A 19,768-nucleotide genomic window follows, 5' to 3' on the forward strand; every position below is an offset into this window, starting at 1 on the left:
GAAAATTCCTGGAAAAATTGTGCGGGGGTTGTAAAGTTCTGTTTCGGTGCAAAAAAAAAAAATAAAAGTGACATATTTGAAATTTCCCATGGAAGGAAAAGTAAATTATAATAATTTTTAAATATCAAAATGTTTCATTACAGACATTTCAAAATGAAACTGAACCTGAAAGTCTGTGCTCTGAAGTTCCCAGTTCAGACGTGGCTGCAGGGCTTTTAAATTCCTGCATGCCTATGGGCTCTCAGGGAGGTTCTCAGGGCTTCCACAGGTATGTTGGTCGTCACCTCCTGGCTGAGCACAGCAGGAGCTGTGCAGAGCCTCCGTTCTGCCCCCGTGAAAATACCAAATTCATTTAAAGCCACCAATAGCTTGGCACTATTTGCACTGGGACAGAAAAGGAGCAGTCAAAGAGGTCCAGATGGGAAGCATCCCATCGGTGACCCTGAGTGACAATCCAGCACGTGGGATGCTGCTTGCCTCCCTCACTCAGAAATGAGTTATGGATTAGGGATGCTGGGAAGGAACATACACAGTGAGTGAGTGCTCCCTTTTCCATGAGATTCCCTTTGTCCTGGCTCTGACCCTGAGAGAACTGAAGGGCAATCACCCACCTCAGGCACCGACTAAGGAGTGGAGCTGGAGAGAAACTGAGTTTTCAGGGCAGGAGAGTAGGGATGAAAGGCATCTTTTTACTCTGAGCTTTACATTTTTTGTTTGGAATCATGACCTGATGGAGAACATGAGACTTTTTTGCTCCGTTCATCTCACGGTACCTAAGAGGTACTGAAAAAATGACACTGAGTCGGGGTGATGCTTTTCAGCCTGAAACACTGAGGTAGATCCTCAAACAGAAGCTGCCATGAGGGCTGGATTTTCTAAAGAGCTCTCTGGCACTTCTTAAAATCTAGGTAGTGATTCTGGTGCCTAAATGGGAGCTGAGCTCTTGCAAACCTGCTTCTGATGGTGCATGCTGAGCTGTTCTGCAAATTCTGGCTACCATTGCTCTGCATTCTTGTACTTCCTGGTTGTGAGCTGTGCTGGGAGCAAAACTATCAAAGCACCACAAGGAAACCACTCCTGCTATAATCAGGAAGCACAAAAAATCTCAGGAGCCAAACTGTTCAGCCTCTATTCCTATTTGGATGATGGTTGTACCTCTGGTACTGCTTTATCCTTATATGGATCAAAGCTGTGCAACAGCAGGTACTAGAAAAACCTCTAAAATAGAGACAATCCCAACACTGAATAGTTTACAATCAAAATAGAAGATGAGGCAGAAAGTGTGTGCAACAGATGGACAGATCTGGCATAAGGAATCCACAGGATAATGTTCTAGTGAGTGTCTCCAGCATAGTTTGCAGAGCAGAAAAGAGCAGTCAAGGATAAGCTTTGCCTCTTACCTTACCTGACCCCTAAACCTTTTGAGATTTACCCACAACAATTAATTATTCCTTTGACTGGCCAAGATGACTCACAGCTGCTCATGCCATCCCAAAGCTCAAGATCTAAGTAAATTTATTGAAATTAGTGATGGCTTCATTCCAGGAACCTTGTGTTTAGTTTTGATTCAAAGAAGCTCCTCACCCTTCCCACCTCTTGTTTTTTCCCTCTTCCAGCCCTCAGCAAATGTGGAGCTATAAAGCTTCGATCTAATAGTGATTAAGACTCAGGAATGGGAGTCATAAGATCTGAGTCCTATTCTTGTCTCTAATACAGGGTGGTTTTCAGTGAGTCACTTCCCCTTTCTCTTACTCAATATCCTTGTTTGTAAAATGGGGTTAACAATACTGACCCATCTCACTGAAAAGTTGTGGATTCATTAATATCTGTGAGCATTCAAGTATCTGACATTCTGGAGCTTTTCCCTGGCTTTGGGAGCTCTGTGTCTGTGATGACACCCATTGCACAAAGACCCCTCACCGCTCTCCTTTGATATTTTAGCCTTTTAGGAGGACCAGGAATTATCAATGTCAAACCTTAGTAGGTGAAAATAGACATTTCAGACCTTCAAACAACATCGTCCTTCAAGCCCTGATCTCAGTTCCTCCTTTGTAGGACAGGAACCTACAGCTTTCAGAGCTCAGTTCAAACTTCTTCTTCTTTCACCAAAGTCTGTCCAGGTGAAAGCTGACACTGTATCCATCTCTAACTCCCTTAATTAGGTTTTTCCATATTGGATCAGTGGGCTAGACAGCTTTGAAGTTTGCTTTACCTAATTGCACACAAATCTTTTGAACAGAGAGCCTGCTGTTGGTGGGCTGGGAGGGCTTGAGGATGGTTCAGTCAAGTGTCTGTCCAACTTCTCCACCTGTAGAGAGGTGGAGGAAAATTCTTTGAGGTTCTCAAGAGGCTAAAAGCCCTCGTTTTTTCCAGGAAGAAGCTGGTTTGTGTGTAATGCCCAGCTGGGCAGCCCTCTCTGTGCACTTCTCCTTTCCTCTGGGTGATGCCACCCAGCAGCCATGACTGGCTGGGAGCTACAGAATCTCCTCCTGAGGGAGAGGTTGACCTCAAGGGCAGAATCATCACCTTCCACAGCAGCTGGAGCCACAACTGCCTGCAAGACACACAGGAGTGGAGTGAGGGGTTTGACTCCCCGAAGTAACCCTGGCAAAACTGTGGAGAGAAAGAAAAATCACAGGGAGGAAAGGCAAGCAGAGGAACTAAAAGTGGTGGTTTGGGTCTCTTCCCTGCCCAGGAGGAACCACAGTGCTTTTCTTCTGACAGTGACTCCCTGCGTGGAATTGTGGTCCTGAATCATGAATAGCTGCAATCTGAGGATTTGAAGCTTTTTTGCAAGACACAGGAGGCACCTCTGACATAGTACAGTGTGTGTGGTCCTGGTTGAAAAAGTGTATGAGGCAAAAATAAGAAAATGTAACAGGATTTTTTCTTTGACTAGATCTTGCTGGTTTTACCATCTTAGTTCTAGACTTGCCATATACTAAAAATTCATAGAATTGTTTAGGTTGGAAAGGACCTTTAAAGACCATCTAGTCCAACCCTTCCATCACAGGCAGGGACATCTTGCACTAGATCAGGTTGCTCCAAGCCCTGTCCAACCTGGCCTTGAACACTTTCTTTCGTGGGGCATCCACAACTCCTTCATGTTTGGTTTGTGAGCTCGGGGCAGGAGCTGCAGTCCCAGGTCATGGGGCAGAGGCAGAGGGGCTGTTCCAGGGGCTCCACACGCCCGGCTGACCCTGTTTGTAGCTCCTGCAGGGAGACACACGGAGCTGGGCTGCAGTGATGGGCACTTGGCACTGCTCCTCTCACCTGATTACACCATCCCTCCCCTCTGGTGTGACTGGCACTGCTCAGCTTCGGTGCCCACAAACCGGGCACGTCTCCAGCCCATTATTAGTTACCTTATGCCTCTGTTCTTGAGATCAACTGTCCCACTCTTCCCTTATCTCTTCTCCTTTATTGTCTGTTATTTGGAAGGCAAACTTCACATGAAGGATCACATCTAGCTAAAAGTTGTTCATTACATAGCACATAAGAAACATTAATAATAGCAATAGTCTAATCAATCACAGTGTCACAGTAACACATGAGTTAATGTGCCTTAAGAGCCTATGCCAGCTTACTGAATTACAAGCAAACATATTTGATACATGAACTAAAGGACTCATGTACTTGCCAAGACTCAAGGCCAGATCACAGATTCACATTTCTCTCTGACACTGCTGCTCATTCTAGACCTCCCCACAGCAGAGTAGGGTGGCTGTTCTTTCCCTACACCTGGAGCTAGAGCTGTTAGCAGCTACAGGAAACGCACACAAACAAAGAGAGGAGCTAGAACTTGGTTTAAAGGAGGCACTGATTTTAAAAAGGTTTTGTGGATTTGATGTTTTAAAGTTTGGCTCTGGGATGTCAGCATTTTGGAAATGTGGCAGGGGGTCATTTAGTTAATCCTTCATCCCCTCGTAAATCGAAAGTTCTGCATTATCAAGGAATCTCAAAGAATTTCTGCTGGTATAAATTGTTATAACTCTGCCGATTTGAAAGAGGAAGGAGACAAGAAAGATGTCCTGGCTGGGGGTAGGTTAATCCCCCTGGGCTTGCCAGACTGATGAACTATTCCCTGTTTTGCTACAGATTTCTTGTGTGACCTTGGGCAAATCATTCTCCCTCTCAATATCACAGCTTCCCATCTGTAAACTGGTGAGAGCAACAACCGCCCTGCCCCAGAGGGGTGTTTGGAGGATAAATATGTTGGAGGCTTGGAGCTGCTGGAGCACAATAGTGACAAGGTTCCGACAAATCCCGAAGATAGATAGAAGCTGACAATCAGGCAGACTGCTATTAGCAGCTGATTCATTCTCTCTGCTTAATGCATATTTTTAGCAGGCTGTTATTGACTAGACAGGCACACAAGTCTGTCAATTAACAACGTTATAATGAACTAAATCTCTGCACCAGTAGCCTTTACAGGGTGAATTCAGAACTCCCCGACCCCGTGGCACAACACCTGCACTGCTAATAAAGGGTGAAGATTTTCCTACAAGTCAAGTGGAGATACCATGTGCCCAGGCACAACTGGCATTTCCACCCTGGGGTTCTGAGCAGCTTCGTGTGCAGTATAGTGACAATTAAGAAGTCTTAGGTGGCCACGGATTTATTACAATGTGTTCATAAAACCTTGTCAAAGCACCATTTCAATACAACTCATGGCCAGACACTGCAGTGATTGGTGCTCAGAGCCCCTCTTGCAGGCTGCAATATGATCAGGGAACACTGCTTAATTGTATTTCTTTTCCAGAGTGATGAAATGTAAAGCTCTGCTCCCAGCTCGCTGCCTGGCACAGGAGCCTCAGCAAATATGCGATTCTCGCACTGCAGCTGGACTCTAATGACATGAGAGGTGCTAATGCAATGCAACTGGAACCTTTAATTAGCCAGTGACTAATAAGAAATCTCTCAAAGGGTCCAGGAGAAAGAACCTTATTCTTCATGGAGAGTTCCCTGAACTGTGCTTAGAAACGGGGACAGACAAATGGCAAGTCTGAGAAGAGACCTGAGTCCCAAGGCTGCAGTGCCTGGGAGAGGGTTTGTCTTTCCTTTGGCAATTACCTGCTCAGGCAAAGCAAGCAGAGAGAGGGACAATAACCCTGGGCCCATTGCTGACTTGCACTAGATGGTACCTAAACTTGTTCCACATCCGGCAGGTAACTGGCTGAACCTGCTGATGAAACAAAAAGATTTGGCTTGACTTTGAATGTGTTTGTGTTCAGGGCAGAGGAAGGGTGACAGACAGACAGACAGACAGCTGTCTCCCACTTGCTAATTGAATGGAGACTGGCAGACCTTAATGTACCTTGGGGATGGCTTCTGTTTGATACAGAGCTTCGGACCCTGATTCTTAAACTTCATTATCAAAAATCTTTTTCCTGCTGAACCACCCAAGCTGAAAACCACGCAGGCCACATTGCCTGGATTTTCTGGAGCAATGCACAATGCATGCAGGGTTGGGTAGTTTGTCACGTTACTCGGTGCTATTGCTGCCTGGTTTTCAGACTGATGCAGATTCAGCCTTGTGTCACCATCAGCTACATCAATTTTTCTCCACTAACTATGTCAACCACGGGAAGAAAGGGAACAAGGGCTAATATGACTTATATGATATTACCTGGCAGCTCAGAGGTAGGAGTAGTCTGCAGACAGAAGAGAAAAACTGTGTCTGTGTCTTTATTCACCCTTTCTCTCAAGCCCTTGACAAAACTTGGCAGTGCTGATAACACAACATCAGTTACAGGGAATTTAAGGTCAGAATAAATCACTTTCCTGAAGAAATTAAAAAATCAATGTCATTACTCAAACCATGGAATTTACTCCAGCAATTTCTCCCTCAAATACCAGAGAAGTTAGGAAGCTGTGGAGCTGCTGAAGGAACTGTGGGGCTGCTGAGAGCGTTGGGGGTCAAGGCAGAATGTCAGAAAACCACATGAATTCTTGTATCTCATGTCATGTTCCAGTGAAAAGGCACATCTGGTGCCTACAGCAGTGCAGTGTGTGTGAGGGTGAGTGTGCAAGAGTGTGTGTGAGTGTGCAAGAGTGTGCAGGTACCTGTGTGTGTCTGTTCTGCTGCCCTCTGACAGGTTCCCAACTCTGCTGTGCAAGGCACGGCCTCGGGTTTCTCAGGTGCAAATGCTGGTGCACTGGCCTTAAGCTAAACCAAACCAAAATAAGAAATCTTCTGTGAATTAAAAATCACCTTTTGCCAGCCAGTTCTAATCCTGAGCCCCCCGAAATGCAGAGGGAGCTCTATCAGTGCCTTTGAAGCCTGTAAACATATTGTTGCTGCCACCATGCAAGCCCAGGCAGTCCCAAGTCTGTTACTTCTCTCTGTTCCTGCTCTTCTGGTTAAATGCACCTGGGAATAAGTAATTGTTTATGTCATAAAAAATTCATCATAAACAAATGGCATGGGCAAGCCAGCTGAGCAAATGCCGGGGAAATGAGTTAAAAAACCCTGGGATTGGTATAATTGGTAGTGCACTTCTCGGGATTGGGATGAAAGCTGAGTGTTTTATACGAAAGGATAAGGGGGGACAGGCACTGTGTGTACCTGGAGAGAGAAAGCATTCCATGTGTAACTGTGGCTTGGCAAAAGCACGGGCACTGTTGTTAGAAACACACAGAACAGATCACTGGCAGAGCAGAGGAGTGATGTGATAAGCAATTGAAAGGCCTATTTTAAATCTCTCCCAGCAATCTCTGATTTACATCAGTGCAAACAAGGGCAGAGACATGGCCCAAGTCAGAGCTGTAGGCATTGTTCAAATGTCTCGGTTGTTTTGTTTTGTTTTGTTTCCTATATAGATAAAAGATAAAGAAAGCATATATTCTTTGTTACATAATGCTCAGTGCTAAGGGACTTTCCAGGTCCTAAAGCTGAGGCTCAAGGAGTTACCTTACATGTGGAGTTGCAGCTGATCCAAGAGCACAGAAAATAAACAGTACATGTTCCTCCATCCCTTGAACCCTGTGAGCTACTTTTGTGGTTATCATTCCCTTATTGCCTTATCTCTTGCCATGTTTACAGGATTCACCTTGTCTGCTACCCCGAGCCTTCTGCCAATCCCCAAGGATCTGGGAGCACATGGAAGGTTGGTTGGAGAGCAACACTCGGAGTGGCGGGCGGCAAAACAGCGGTGAGGAGACAACAGCTGTAAATGTCAGTGGGACCGTGCAGGAATCAAACAGCCTTGTTGTTAACGGTGTGCTGAGCAGGGAGCCCGTTAACCAGGGGGAGTGTGTGGAGGGGAGAGTCAGGAGGGTCCCTGATACCCAGTGTTGCCGGGCTTTTCAGCCAGAGTCAACTGCAGTGTGATTAGATTTAGACCATTTCTTCTTTGTCCTTTCATTAGCAAGCAATAAAGCATGATGAATGGCCATGAAAGAAAATAGATCTCAGACCTAAAGCATCCCGATCACATCTGCAAACCTAGACCCTTCCAGAGCAGATAAGACACTTCAGCCATTGCTTTGCTTTTTCTTTCATTCCTGACTGGATCAGGGACAGCTGTTTTTATGGATGCTCAGTCTTTGCACCTTGGTGGAGTTGCCCACTGGTGGCAGCCTCTTCCAGACTGTTGGTCAGTCTGAGTCTGGTAGGATCCTGTCACACCCACCTTGGTCCCAAATGGACAGATGCACATACCAAGCTGTAAACACATTTCTCAGCAATTAAGTGTCCTGGTTAGGAAACAACCCAGTGGCCATATCACACAAATTTAAGTTGCCCAGGAGGTAATCCAATTTTCCTATTTGGCCACTCCTCACTCTTTAACTGAATGGCAAAAAGTTTTGTGTTGCTGCTGAGTGTTACGTTTGTGTAACAATGAAGGGGCTGCCAAATGGCTGCAAGTCAAGAAGTGCACTGAGCCTAATCCCAGGAACTACAGAGTCAGTTCAAGTGGTATTTGGTAACCTTAAGATAACTTCAAGAAGATAAAAGTGAGAAAAGTCTGCTAAGATGGAAGTTTGTTCCTCTACACTAAACCAAAGTGAAAAAATCCAAGCTGCAAATATTTGCCTGCAGATCTCGTGCTGCTGAGTGTGCTGCACTTGGTGTTCCTAACAAAGGACATTCCCAAACTGGCCTGGATCACTGCAGCATTGCTCTTGTACATGATGGCATCTGGATTTCTTTTGGATTGCACCTCTTGTGTTGTTTGCTGGGTTCCTTAAACACCTAGCTATTGGCACAAGTAATTTAGCTGAAAATCTCCACTTTCCTGGGAAAAAAGTCCTTCAAAGGCTGCTTAAGTGCTTCAAACCATGGCCTCAGTGCTCTCCCAAGGCTGCAAAACCCAGAGGAAAATAAGGCAAACCCCCTTAATTTAAACTGAAAATTATGATTTTTCCTCAGTCTCATGATTTTTGTTGAGTCTGACTCATGATTTTGAATGCTTCAGATTTGCAGTACCCCATGATGTAGATACAACCTCTGCAGGACAGGTCCAAACAGCTTCTTAAAAACTGTTTATTAGTTCTCCCTTCCATTGTCCTCCCTTTTGTTGGGTGCATTTAATTAATTAATTTTACATATTCTTTATGCCTGTAATTTAAAAAAAAAATACTTGTGGACTTAGGGCACCAATAAAAAATCCTTTTATTTTAAAATTGAAAGATGAAAACCAGTGTAATGAACTTGCCACTTCCTTAGAGTTCTGGTAAGTTGGGTGTGATCTGATGGTACAGAATGATTCATGGGATAAAATTATAGACTTATGCAGGTGTGTACAAGAGCCTGGGTGGGGTGTAGTCAAACAGGGAATTTTATACGGCAATAAACATGGGCATGTGGTATAAAGAAACTGTACTGCCTTAAAAATAACCTTATTTTATTTTATTTTATTTTATTTTATTTTATTTTTATTTGATAAGGACAAATTGAATGACCAGAATGGTCAAATACAGACATTGCTTTCCTCTTCTCCTGGCAGAGTCCAACAGAGAGAGCTCAGTGTACCTTTGAGCAGGTGGGACCTGTGTCTATTCTTAGCACCAGGAAAAACCAATGTGCAGTTCATGCCTGGATTCTAATTCCTGAAGTCTGGTTTTATAGGAATTGGACAACATGGAAGTGTTTAAGCTGAGATAAATCATCTGAAGAGAGCGTTTTTTGGGCTTTCTCCTCGCACCGCCTTTAGCCCTCCCTGTGTCTCACCGACACTGTCAGTCTCTTCAGGGTCTGTGGAGGCCCCATCCAGTCTGGCTGGTGGACCATGTGAGAAAGCCCTACCCCTCTGAGCAGGGAGCTGCATCTCACACCTGATCACAGTGCCAGATACAGGGAAGGTCAGAAGGCCAAAGGTTGAGAAATCTGGCTTGCAAAGCAAACAGAAATGTTTCTGTTTGCAGGCAGAAATGCTGACTGTACATAGAGCCACAGGAACTTCCAAACCACAAGAATTGCCTCTCACTGCTTCCCTCTTCATCTTCTGTTCCTCCACCACCAGCCTTTTCTCTTTCTTGCCACTGTTGGCCTGAAATTATTCTTGCCTGAAGCCCCTGCTGTCTGAGACAGCCTACACACGTCTGCCTGAACACCTCTGCTGCTTTCAGAGCTCATCAGAAGAGAGCTTAAAAAAAAGAGAGACTAACTTGGAAGCTGGTATAGAGTTATACAGCTCTGCTGAAATCAGGGGAGTTAGGCAAATAAGAATTTTTCAAATGTCAGGGACAGATGTTTTGCTCTTTTTTTTCCTTCATGCAGTTTCTCTCTCCCTCTGTGGTTTGTTATCATTCAGCTCTACAAAGCTTTGTTTAACTCTAGGAAAGGCCATAGGAGTTGGAATTAGATCCAATTTTGTTTGCACAAGAGTATGTGGCTAAGGCTGGGCCTTTGAAAAGGGTGTATTATACACTCTGGAGGTTTTGGAAGATCATCATAACTATTGCTTGAGGGTCAGACTGTACCAGGCTCATTCTCATAATATCTTACTCCACAGATAGTCCAATTTGCCAGAGTAAAGGATACAGTAAAGAGAGTATCCTTTCTTGGAAAGGATACCTGTCACTTGTCCTAATCTAAGAGGAGTGTGTTTTATGGGATGTATGGGGCTCTGGACCACAGGTGGTTCTTATGTAGGAACCATTATCCTAAATGCCAACATTCCCCAGGTCATGACTAGAGCTGCATTTGGGGCCTTGGGAGTTCATGGGCTCCTCAGCAAAGAGATGACAGAAAATTACTGTATTTTGTACCAGCCAGGTGTAGTTTTGGGGCTTTTGACAAAGTCAGGGAAGGTGGTAGGGTGTGATCACCTACAGCAGCTGATCAGCTCCTCCTGACACCGTGACATCTTCTGCAGGGAGAGGAGATGAGGTGCTGGAGGGCACAAGGGGTAACATGTAGAAGTACAGATCTCCTCACATCTCCCTGCTGCCAGCCCAGCACAAATCCAGCCTGTTCACGTGAGCGCAAAGCCCACCCCAGACTGTCCAGAAAACAAAATCAGAATGCAGTACTTTCTCTGCGTAAATAACTAGTAATTCCTGAGGAAATGGGTCCCAGATTTCCCTATGAATTGGGGCCTTAAGTTCTGACATAGGGAGCTATTCATGGAGGAAATTCTAATTGAGTCAGGTTGTGCTTTTTTCACAAATTGTTTACCCTCTGTCTGGGTCTTTACTGGATTCCTGAAGGGACCTGTGTTGCACCCAGGTGCTGTGGAGGGCAGGCAGATTTAGGTGAGTTCTCCTTGCATGCAGAAGTCAAATACTAAGGATAGGAAGCGTATCTATGGTCCATAAGAGGGAAAGATCATCTGGTCACCATCTGGGGCTCAGGGATGGCTCTCTGCAGTTGCTGTGCCTTGCTGTGTTTCCACAACAGCAACCAAAGATGGTGACATGGAGACAATTAATGCTAACTGCCCACTCACTTCCTGATTATTTGTTACATGTGCTCCAATGTTTTTAAAAAGAGGGGCTGCAACATAATGGATCTGGAGTCTCGTCTCTGACAGGTATGGTTTGAAGTGAGTGGAGTTATCCCGGTGTAACCTAAGTTAAAAGGAATAAACAGGCCCTGTACTCTATGTTGAAATTCTCTCATGAAACGCTTCCCAGAAATATCAAAGAATATTAAAGCTCTTTGGGAGCAGGGACTCTCATCCTGTGTGTGAACAGTGTCCAACACAATGGGGCTTGCTCTTGGCAGAGACCTCTAGGAGCTCGAGCAGTACATGTAATAACATCTAACTACACCTCCAAGACACGGTGCAGGGAAGTACATGGTGTTAAGTCACCTGAGTGCCTGCCTAACCTGTGATTTAGAGGGGCCCCTCCCTCAGTGTTCAAAGGAGGAAATGAAATCTTCCCCAGGGAAGAAGTATCCCGACCTTCCAGAGGCAGGGTCTGTGTGTATCGGATACGAAGGAGAAGCAGGAATTGCACTGCTTAAGGTTTAATTCCCCAATTTGGCTACCTGGCCTTTGGCAAATCACTTAATTACTCCGTTTTACAATTGCCCAATTGTCATAATAATTCTTTGCTTTCCCATAGCAGGGTGGGGATGGACAGAAGGAGAGCAAATTCTTCCTACCTTTATGATTGCAGAGTGCTTCAAAGTGTTGTGGTGAAAGGGCAAAGGGGCAGCAATAGATCACATTCATCTCTGCTGGCTGGTCCCTAAAAGCATTTACTCACCACACTGAGGCTTGCTCACTGTCTTCAGTGGTAACTCCTTAAGGAAACAGTTTGTTCAAGGTAACGTTTTCCAAAGCACCCAAATGAGTCTCCCAAATCCCTTTGAAAGGGAAGGAATCTCAGAAATGACATTTCAGAAATAATACCTGAGCCCTCAGCTCATTTGAAAACATCTGCATCAGTTTTTTGCCCGTGTGAAGAGGATGAAATTATAGAACCATCAACTGACCCAAGGAATTTAATACTCATAATAGTAAAATCTAGGAAACTAATATCCCATAACTAGCATGTCACTGAGCAGAGAACTTTTCCCTTTATTGTAAAGATCCTATCAAAACCCTCAGCAGACTCGCCTGATTCACTAGCCATGAAATCTTGGTCTCATCCTTTGATCTTTCTTCAGATACTACTTCATGTAAGAATAAGGCAGACTCCCTTGGCTTGCCTCCAGCAGGGAGAGACTAAGAGAGTTTCTGTGCTTCTCTAGGCTAATTAGCCACTTGCAGGACCCTAGAGAGGTGTAATCCACAGTTTTCCTTCACTACATCCATTCCTCTAAAAGCCTGGATCCTGGTCTTTACTTCAGCACTGTGAATTGTGAGGCTGTCAGAGATTTCTAATCTCCAAATTAAAATAAACTTCTAGCAAGGCCCAGTTCTCATAGAAGAGCCGTTGTGTGGAGACAGGTGAGCAGTGTCTGAGGAGGTTTGTAGATACCTGAGGTACCAGATGCTACAGAGGTACAAAGTGTTACCTTCTTTCTTCTCTCTGCACAGTCTATCCACTGCCTGCACGTGGATGTCTCAGGAATGGGAAAGGGAAAGGCAGAGTATCTGTGGGAAAAGGTGCATTCCATATCCTCGACCTCCACAACACACATTTTTTTTTCCTACCTCCCTCTAAGTTATTTTGCTTTCCTATTGTATATCTAACTCCCAAGGAAAGACCTTGCTGACTCAGCCTGAACCCTTTTCTGTTGAGTCACCTCCTTTAGCTTCCAAATTAAAAGGCCAATAATTGCCTGTATATGAAGATTTAGACAATTGCTGCCTTTTAACCTCAGAGTGAAATTCCTGCTGTTCTCTGTGAAAAGACTAACTTAAGAGAGATTGTAGTTAGAGACCAAACTATTGGATGAGCTGTTCTGCCCTCCACACATGGAGTCAGGGCTCCAGACACCAAGGTCCCCCAGTGCACGGTAAACCCTGCTGGAATGCTGCATTCCAAACCAAACTCTTCTCAGGAAAGCTAAGATCTGATGCCAGATCCAGCTGTAGTTATGCAGGAATGTATCTAACATCAGGCAAAGGACAACCTGGCCCTCTCTGCTCTGAGCTCTGTGCATCTCACTGTCCAGTGGGTGCTGAACTCATTTGCCTTTCTGAGCCCCAAATACTGGAGCTGCCCTAGAGCTCTGCAGGAGCCCAACACAAATCTGTCCTCACAAGCAGCAACTGCATCCTCTGCATCCTCTGCCCCACTGGGTAATCTAACAGTGCTTCTCCTTCCCAGGCCTTGCCTTTCCTTCCTGTCATCTCAATCCCTCTGCTGTGATCACTTCCTTCTGTTTATACCTGATTCCCCCTGCTTCTACTCCTGTCATCCAAGATTTATTATTCTCAAGGGACACTGATGCAGAACATGAACCTCTCCCTATAAACCCTTGAATGTCTTTTGCTGTTACCTTGAGTTGGGGCAGATAATGTAAAGTGGGAGGAAGGACATGCTGAAGACACAGAAAAAAGAATTCCAGTCTGAGTTTGTACATTAATTTCTTTCTACCTCTGTTCCCCAAATCTATCAATACATGTGATGTTTCTTTTCCTGCCCTTGGTGCCATGGAGACAAGGTGGAGTAGTAGGATACAGGCAGGGTGCAGCAAGGACCATCAGCTCCCAAAGAGATGGGGAACTCACAGGGATAATGTGGCTGCAAGGTGAGGGTCCTCACCAGGCAGGGGCCCCATCCCACAGCCCCCAAGGACAGCAAGCAGGGCAGGGCTGGGAGTGGCAGTCAGGCTCAACCAGGAGCCCAGATCATCAGACAAATTTGTGGTGACGAGGCAGGTCTGACCTCAAGCCGGGAAGTCAATCCACAGGTCAGGATCAGGTCTAATAAGGCTAACCAGGGTCAGACCCAGCCCAGTTATCAGCAGGCAGGTCCACAGTGATGAGGGAGGCCTGAGGTCAAGCTGGGAAATTAGTCAAGGGGTCAAGACCAACAAGGCTCGTGGACAGGCTCCAGCAGGTCTGTGTGGGAGCTGGAGACAGGCCCTCAGCTTTGCTCCTGTGGTGGCTGAAGACCCAGGGCTGAGCTTCAGTGAGGCTCCCAGGCCTGTGGGCAGAGGATGGAGGCTGCAGGTCGGACTAATTAGGGCCATTAAAACTTATTAGTGCTCTCAAGGACCTTACAGAGAGATACTATTTCTGGCTCTGCCACTGACTTCTAGGTGATCCTGAACAAATCCCCTCCCCTGTGTTTCTCCATCCTACCTGAGTTTCAGCTGGGAGGAAGACCAGTACTGTCACCTTCTCCAAAGCTTCAAATTAGCAGATGGGAGCAGAGGATGCAGCATTATTTTTCAGGATGCTAGTAATTGTAAGATGTGCACCTATTAGGAGGATGGGAGGCACAGTAGCTCCTCCACACGAGAATCTTTTATTGTTCACATGAGTAGCTTCTCATATTTTCCTCTAACAAGCTTCTGAGTATTTCCGGCAGAATTCCTGTGAGATTAAACATCATATAAAATGTATCTGTCTCACGCAAGATATGACTTGCTTTTGAACCATCAGCAATCATCCCAGCAATTGCTAGGATACAACTGTACTTTTTTATTGTTATTGCTATTTTCCCATTTTCCGTCCTGGATCTTGTAAGATGCCAGTCCTATCACTAATTATGCTAACAAGGTCCTGGGCTTGATTTAGAGGCTCTGTTACAACGCCAGTCTCTCCGTTTACATCTCAAGTATCGGCATGTTTATTGTAGATGTCTGTTAAGAGAAGCTACTTTTTCTGTGCTTGTCTGGGGAGTGAGAGCAGGAGCCAGGGTTGGAGGGGAGTAGCGCAAACCAACACACAGAAATGAGGAAAAGCAAATATCTGCTACCTCTGCATCTTCCTGGCAAAAGGACTGACACTGCCGTGGCTCACAGAGCTTCCTAGGGACACATTACCTTTGATTCCATACAGTCTCTCCCCAAATCCAAACCACACAGATTCATGAAAGCAGAGTTCACTGCCGAGGGCTGGCACCCTGTTTGGTGTGTTGATAACTTTGCAGAGCTGATGTGTGTATTAGTCACCCTTGCTGGTTCATTGCTGATCTGAAAGACAGAGGTTAAATAATTGCGAAAGCCGGGCTGATGTCACCACGGCGCCTGACTGCAGCTGGTCCTTGGGAACTGCTGAGAGAGATGCCTTTGCTTTGCTTTTGCCCAGGAAAGGGGTCACTCTGAGCAGGAGTTCTCAACCTTTCCTCACAGGTACAGTCCAGTGCACAATGTCTGTGTGGCTGAGTCACTCCCACCTTCGGAGCCGCTCCTGAGGAGCTGAGCCATAGACAACGTCTTCCCTCTTTATCTTTGCTTCTCCTTGTTCCTCCCGGCCTAAAGGCATCGTGGAGACTTTTAAAAATCAGGTGTATATATGTACATTTACAAGAGCCTCCTGTATACACTGTGCCATGTGTGCAGGCCCCAGCACACAAGTCAGGATCTGTTTGGTTGTGTGTATAAGGAGAGTTTTCTTGTACAGGCCTGTTTTACTGACCAAATCATGTGTATATCACAGATAAGCCAGGCATACATCATGTAACCTTGTATATGTGTATGGGCCTTTTCTACTTACTGTTTAACATTGAGAATATGTCTTGGCTCTGTAAGAGACATAAAAAAAATGAAGACAGAGCCTGCCCTAAAGAGTTTGTACTCTAAATGTCAGACAGAGAAAAGACAGGATGCGCTGTGGTGAGAGAGACTTCTGATGTGTTTGTAATTTAAATAGGAAAAAACCTAAACTTGCTTCACAGGAAAAGAGTGTGTGCCTGCTTGTTTTTAAGAGGACTTTAGAACAGAAAAAGCAACAGTTTTATGACAGCTTGCTGGGGGAGAGGCTTCTTTTAACACCTGCACAGAGGCTCTGGAGAAGGAACTGGGTGTAAGGCCAGTGTGGTCTGGAGCCTGTGCCTATTGTTCCTCTGTTCTCTGAGTGAAATTCAGTTCTAACTTCTGAGGGTGCAACTTGCAGCTGACACCAGGACTGGCTTTATTGGCCCATGTGCCAATCCTTTTCCTCCTTGAGCTGTTCCCTGTGGCTCTGTTGCGTTTGCCTGCTCTGTGTCTAATCCCTGTCTTGCGTTGTGTTTTATGCTTTTAATGAGAAGGGATAGACAGCAAAGCAAAACTTTCATGCTGTGATCATAGGAGAGGAGCTATTTATTTCTGTGTTTCATGTGATGCCATGAAAACAGTCAGCAGTCTTACAGGAGAGCTCTGCAGTATCCACAGCACCTTTGCTGATGCCAGCTGACATTCTGGAGCACATCCCCTTGCACTGTTGTTCTGCATCCTCACATGGAGAGTCAGGCTGTGGAATCAGAAATTAGTGCAAGGGGCACATTTTATCCTTTTTTAGGTGCACAGGTTTTCAGGTCTAAAACTTCTCAGATTCTGACTACGACTTGTCAACATTTTCATTATACATGTACACATTTGTATTTTAAGAAGACGAAGTGCTGGGTGTGGGTATGTGCTAATACTAAAAGAGAAACACAACCATATGAAGCTTCCTAAAGCCTTACACTAAAATACCAGGAGCATTTGACTCCAAAGCATTGTGTTGAAGAGGTATGTGGAAAAACCTTGGTCCACCTTGCTGCTAAAGACAGGAACTTCTCATGGGTGTCTTTCAAAGTGGTCAAGCTCACAGATGAAAGCAGGACAGTTCTATGGGTCACACCATCTTAGTGAGACACTGTCCCAGCTGGAGAGCCCCTGGTGACATTGTGGGGATATAATGTCACTTGGGGAGCTGTTTCAAAGTACTGGAGCCTGTCAGGAGTTTGAATTCCCTGAGTGGTATCTATTCTGCAAGCTCAAACCTTCAGGAGACAGAAAAGCCCAAGATTCCAGTTTATCCCAACTCTCTTCACGCTGGATGTTTCTTCTGGTTTTACTGCAGAGAGAGACTCAGTTTCTCTGATTTAAACTTATTCCACAGCTCTGGGAGAAGTGTGAACACAACTGGGTCTGCTTCTGTGGCTCTGTGAGCTCAGAATTCAGCACAGTGTCCTGAAATTACATATGTATATGATCATACAGCAAATTTAATACAGCAACAACATCCTGATCACCTGGAGGGAAGTTAAAATAATGCAGTGATACATCCAGAGCACAGGGCAGGTCTCCTGACCCCTTGGTGATGGCCATTTCCCAATAGTGATGCCCATGCCAAGGCTGATTTGGTTGGTTATGGCAGACACCACACAACAGTCCACTGCCTGTGGGAAGCTCTGGATCCAGTCCCTCATCCAGCTGAGCTGGAGGTGCCCAGCACAGAGCAGTGGTAATGCAGGTGGGACTAAACCCTCCTTGCCTGTCTGCAGTGGTAGCCTGGCAGTCAGACCCACATTTTCACTCTGCTGATGACTGAGACAAACCAAGGGAGGCTTTGTGGCTGGGCTTAGTTGAGCACAGTGAGGCTCTGACCACTGCTTGTCTTCTGCATCCAAAGCAGGGTGATCACCCATCTTGGAAACAACTCCGTGATAAGGGAAGAGTGCCCTTTTGAAGGGGCAATTTAAAGAAATGTCATTTCTCTTAGCAAATTGTCTATTTTTTTTCTCCTAATCTTCACATCTACTACCCTTGAATATACAATTCAGCCCTGTAGACTTCAATTTGTTACTGAAAATAGTACTTATGACCATTTTGATACTTTTTCAATACATTTTTAAGGCAAGTCATAAGACTTTTTACGTGAATAACTGGAATTAACCTTCATTTGTGCCTTAATTTGAAGTTCAAACTTAACATAATCAATACTTTGTGGTCTACTGTAATCTGTTCAAGTCTGTTTATCCAAGGAAATTATTTGTTCCCCTTCTGCAATTGAGGTAGAAATGGACATAATTAATTCCACAAACTCTGAGAACCTGAAAGAAGCAGGACTCTGCAGACGGAGCAAAGTACCACGTCCAAATTCAGCACTTGTGAAGTGCCCACACACCTCACTTAATTTTTACCATTTAAAATAGACAATTTCTCAGCAAAGTGCCCCAGTTCAGCTTTTTGTACAATTTTAGCTCTTCTGTGGTGCCTGCTTTCCCCCCTCAGCAAAAGTGATTGTATCAGGTGAAAATAGTCATATTTGCTGACATCAGACACGAGAATGACTGCACAGAGTTCATTGTTGTTGTCATGATGTGTTTTTGGATGAGCTACATTTACAACCACGTAATTTGCTCTCAGTGTTTCATTGTAATTTACCCTCTAGAGAATTCATCATGTCATAAACTTCAGTAGGTACAAGATCGGTTCATTCTAATTTTAAGATTGTATCATAAGGAACGTTTAGCACATTGTGAAATAAATCCAAGAGGCATTTAATCACTGCGAGTCTGTCATGCACATCTTTGTCATCCTTAACAAACTTCAGAACTGCAACTGGGCAATTCTCAGCTAATGTAAAAAGTAACATCTAATAGCTTTAACTGCTAGTCAGACAGATGATCATCTTGTGGGGACATGCCTCAACATCTCTGTGCACTGGAGGCTGACAAAATGATGGAGCTTCCGTGATTCTGAAAGTCTTGGCAGCTAAGGAGAACTGATTGAAGACTTTGATTGCACAGCTCTCAAGATCAGATGATTATTTGATCAAACACTCATTTATAAAATAATTTGCTGTGTTTTACAGAACATGAGGATGCTTATTTTGCTTCCACCTAATTGCCCAGCTAATTTTCCTGTAATTTATAGAGGGTGATGTGTCCAAAAGCTAACATTAGTCTTATTAGCCAAATGTGAATAACAAAGCTCAGACTATTTGACTTTTCCAATACTTCTTACATTTTCAGGTGTTCTCATACAGTTTCACTGTTGCCTTCAATAACAATCAAACAGATTTGTTTGTTACTGTACAGCTGAGAGGAAAACCATATCAAGAACACCTCATTACTTCCCTGGTTTGAAAGTCTGTGTGTGCAGAGTAATGCCAGTGCAAATCATCTGAAGTTATTCAAACTTATTTTTGCATGTTTAGTTACTATTCTATGTTTAAAATTTGTAATTAAATTTTTGAGAAGGCAGAAGTTCTTGTTCATGAGGGAGTGGATGGAATTTGATCTCGTACAAAGTGGGCAGGAGATCTGAAACATTCTGCTCAAATATAGTTCCAGTGAAGTCAGTCAGCAGCATCCCTGTGGGAGTGAATACCCACATTAAGTCTCCAGGTTGTTCTCGGTTCTCTGCCTCACTGTGGCAGAATCTCCAAGCAGTAAGATCAGTGTAGGAGTTTACTCTATTCTCCCTCAGTTCTCCTGTGAAATTATAATTGAGGTTTTTGTGCTAAACTCAAATGCAACCATTTCCCTTTTGGTTTCCACCATACTCTTCTGATTTCACCCTCTGTAATGCTTTTAGAAGCTTGGTGCACACCAGCAATGCAATAAAGAAATTTTTTTATTGAGTAACAGAGCAGCTGCTCTGCTCTAGAGCAAACTCTCTTTGTGTACTGCTTGGTTTGGATAAGAATTTCTGAAAAGCTCTGGGAAGACCTTTACCTAGAAAAGTCCCCACATCAGCTCCCTTCTGTTTCGAGATCTTGTGTTATACCTTTAGTTCAGCTTTGAGCAGGAGTTTGCACAATGGGTCTCCAAGGTCCCTCCTCACCCAAGTGCAATGATTCTTCCCATTGATCTTCCACAATAGAAGTCATTAGTACCTGTTCACGGCTTAACAAAACTTCCCCTCTCTAAAGTGGCTCAGAAGAGCTCTAGCTCAATGGAAAGCTGAGTCCTCACTTTAGATTCCTCATTTAGCTTTTTACTTCCCAAGGGCTGAAGATAAAATTGAAGCTGGGTGTGCAAGGCTTCACCCCAGCAG

At 44.6% G+C, this 19,768-nt stretch overlaps 1 protein-coding gene across 2 annotated transcripts in view; it reads left to right on the forward strand.

Annotated features, from left to right (window-relative positions):
- The window catches only part of MYL10 (myosin light chain 10), an 89,212-nt gene that overhangs the window by 7,333 nt on the left and 62,111 nt on the right, over window positions 1-19,768 (forward strand). For both annotated transcript variants that reach the window (XM_027664427.1, XM_027664425.1), the window contains exon 2: window positions 7,046-7,154. The gene's annotated coding sequence lies outside the window, so the exon portion shown is untranslated. The remainder of the gene's footprint in view (window positions 1-7,045; window positions 7,155-19,768) is intronic.

The sequence above is a fragment of the Corapipo altera genome, unplaced genomic scaffold, assembly GCF_003945725.1.
Source record: "Corapipo altera isolate COAL_440 unplaced genomic scaffold, ASM394572v1 181b, whole genome shotgun sequence".
NCBI lineage: Eukaryota > Metazoa > Chordata > Aves > Passeriformes > Pipridae > Corapipo > Corapipo altera.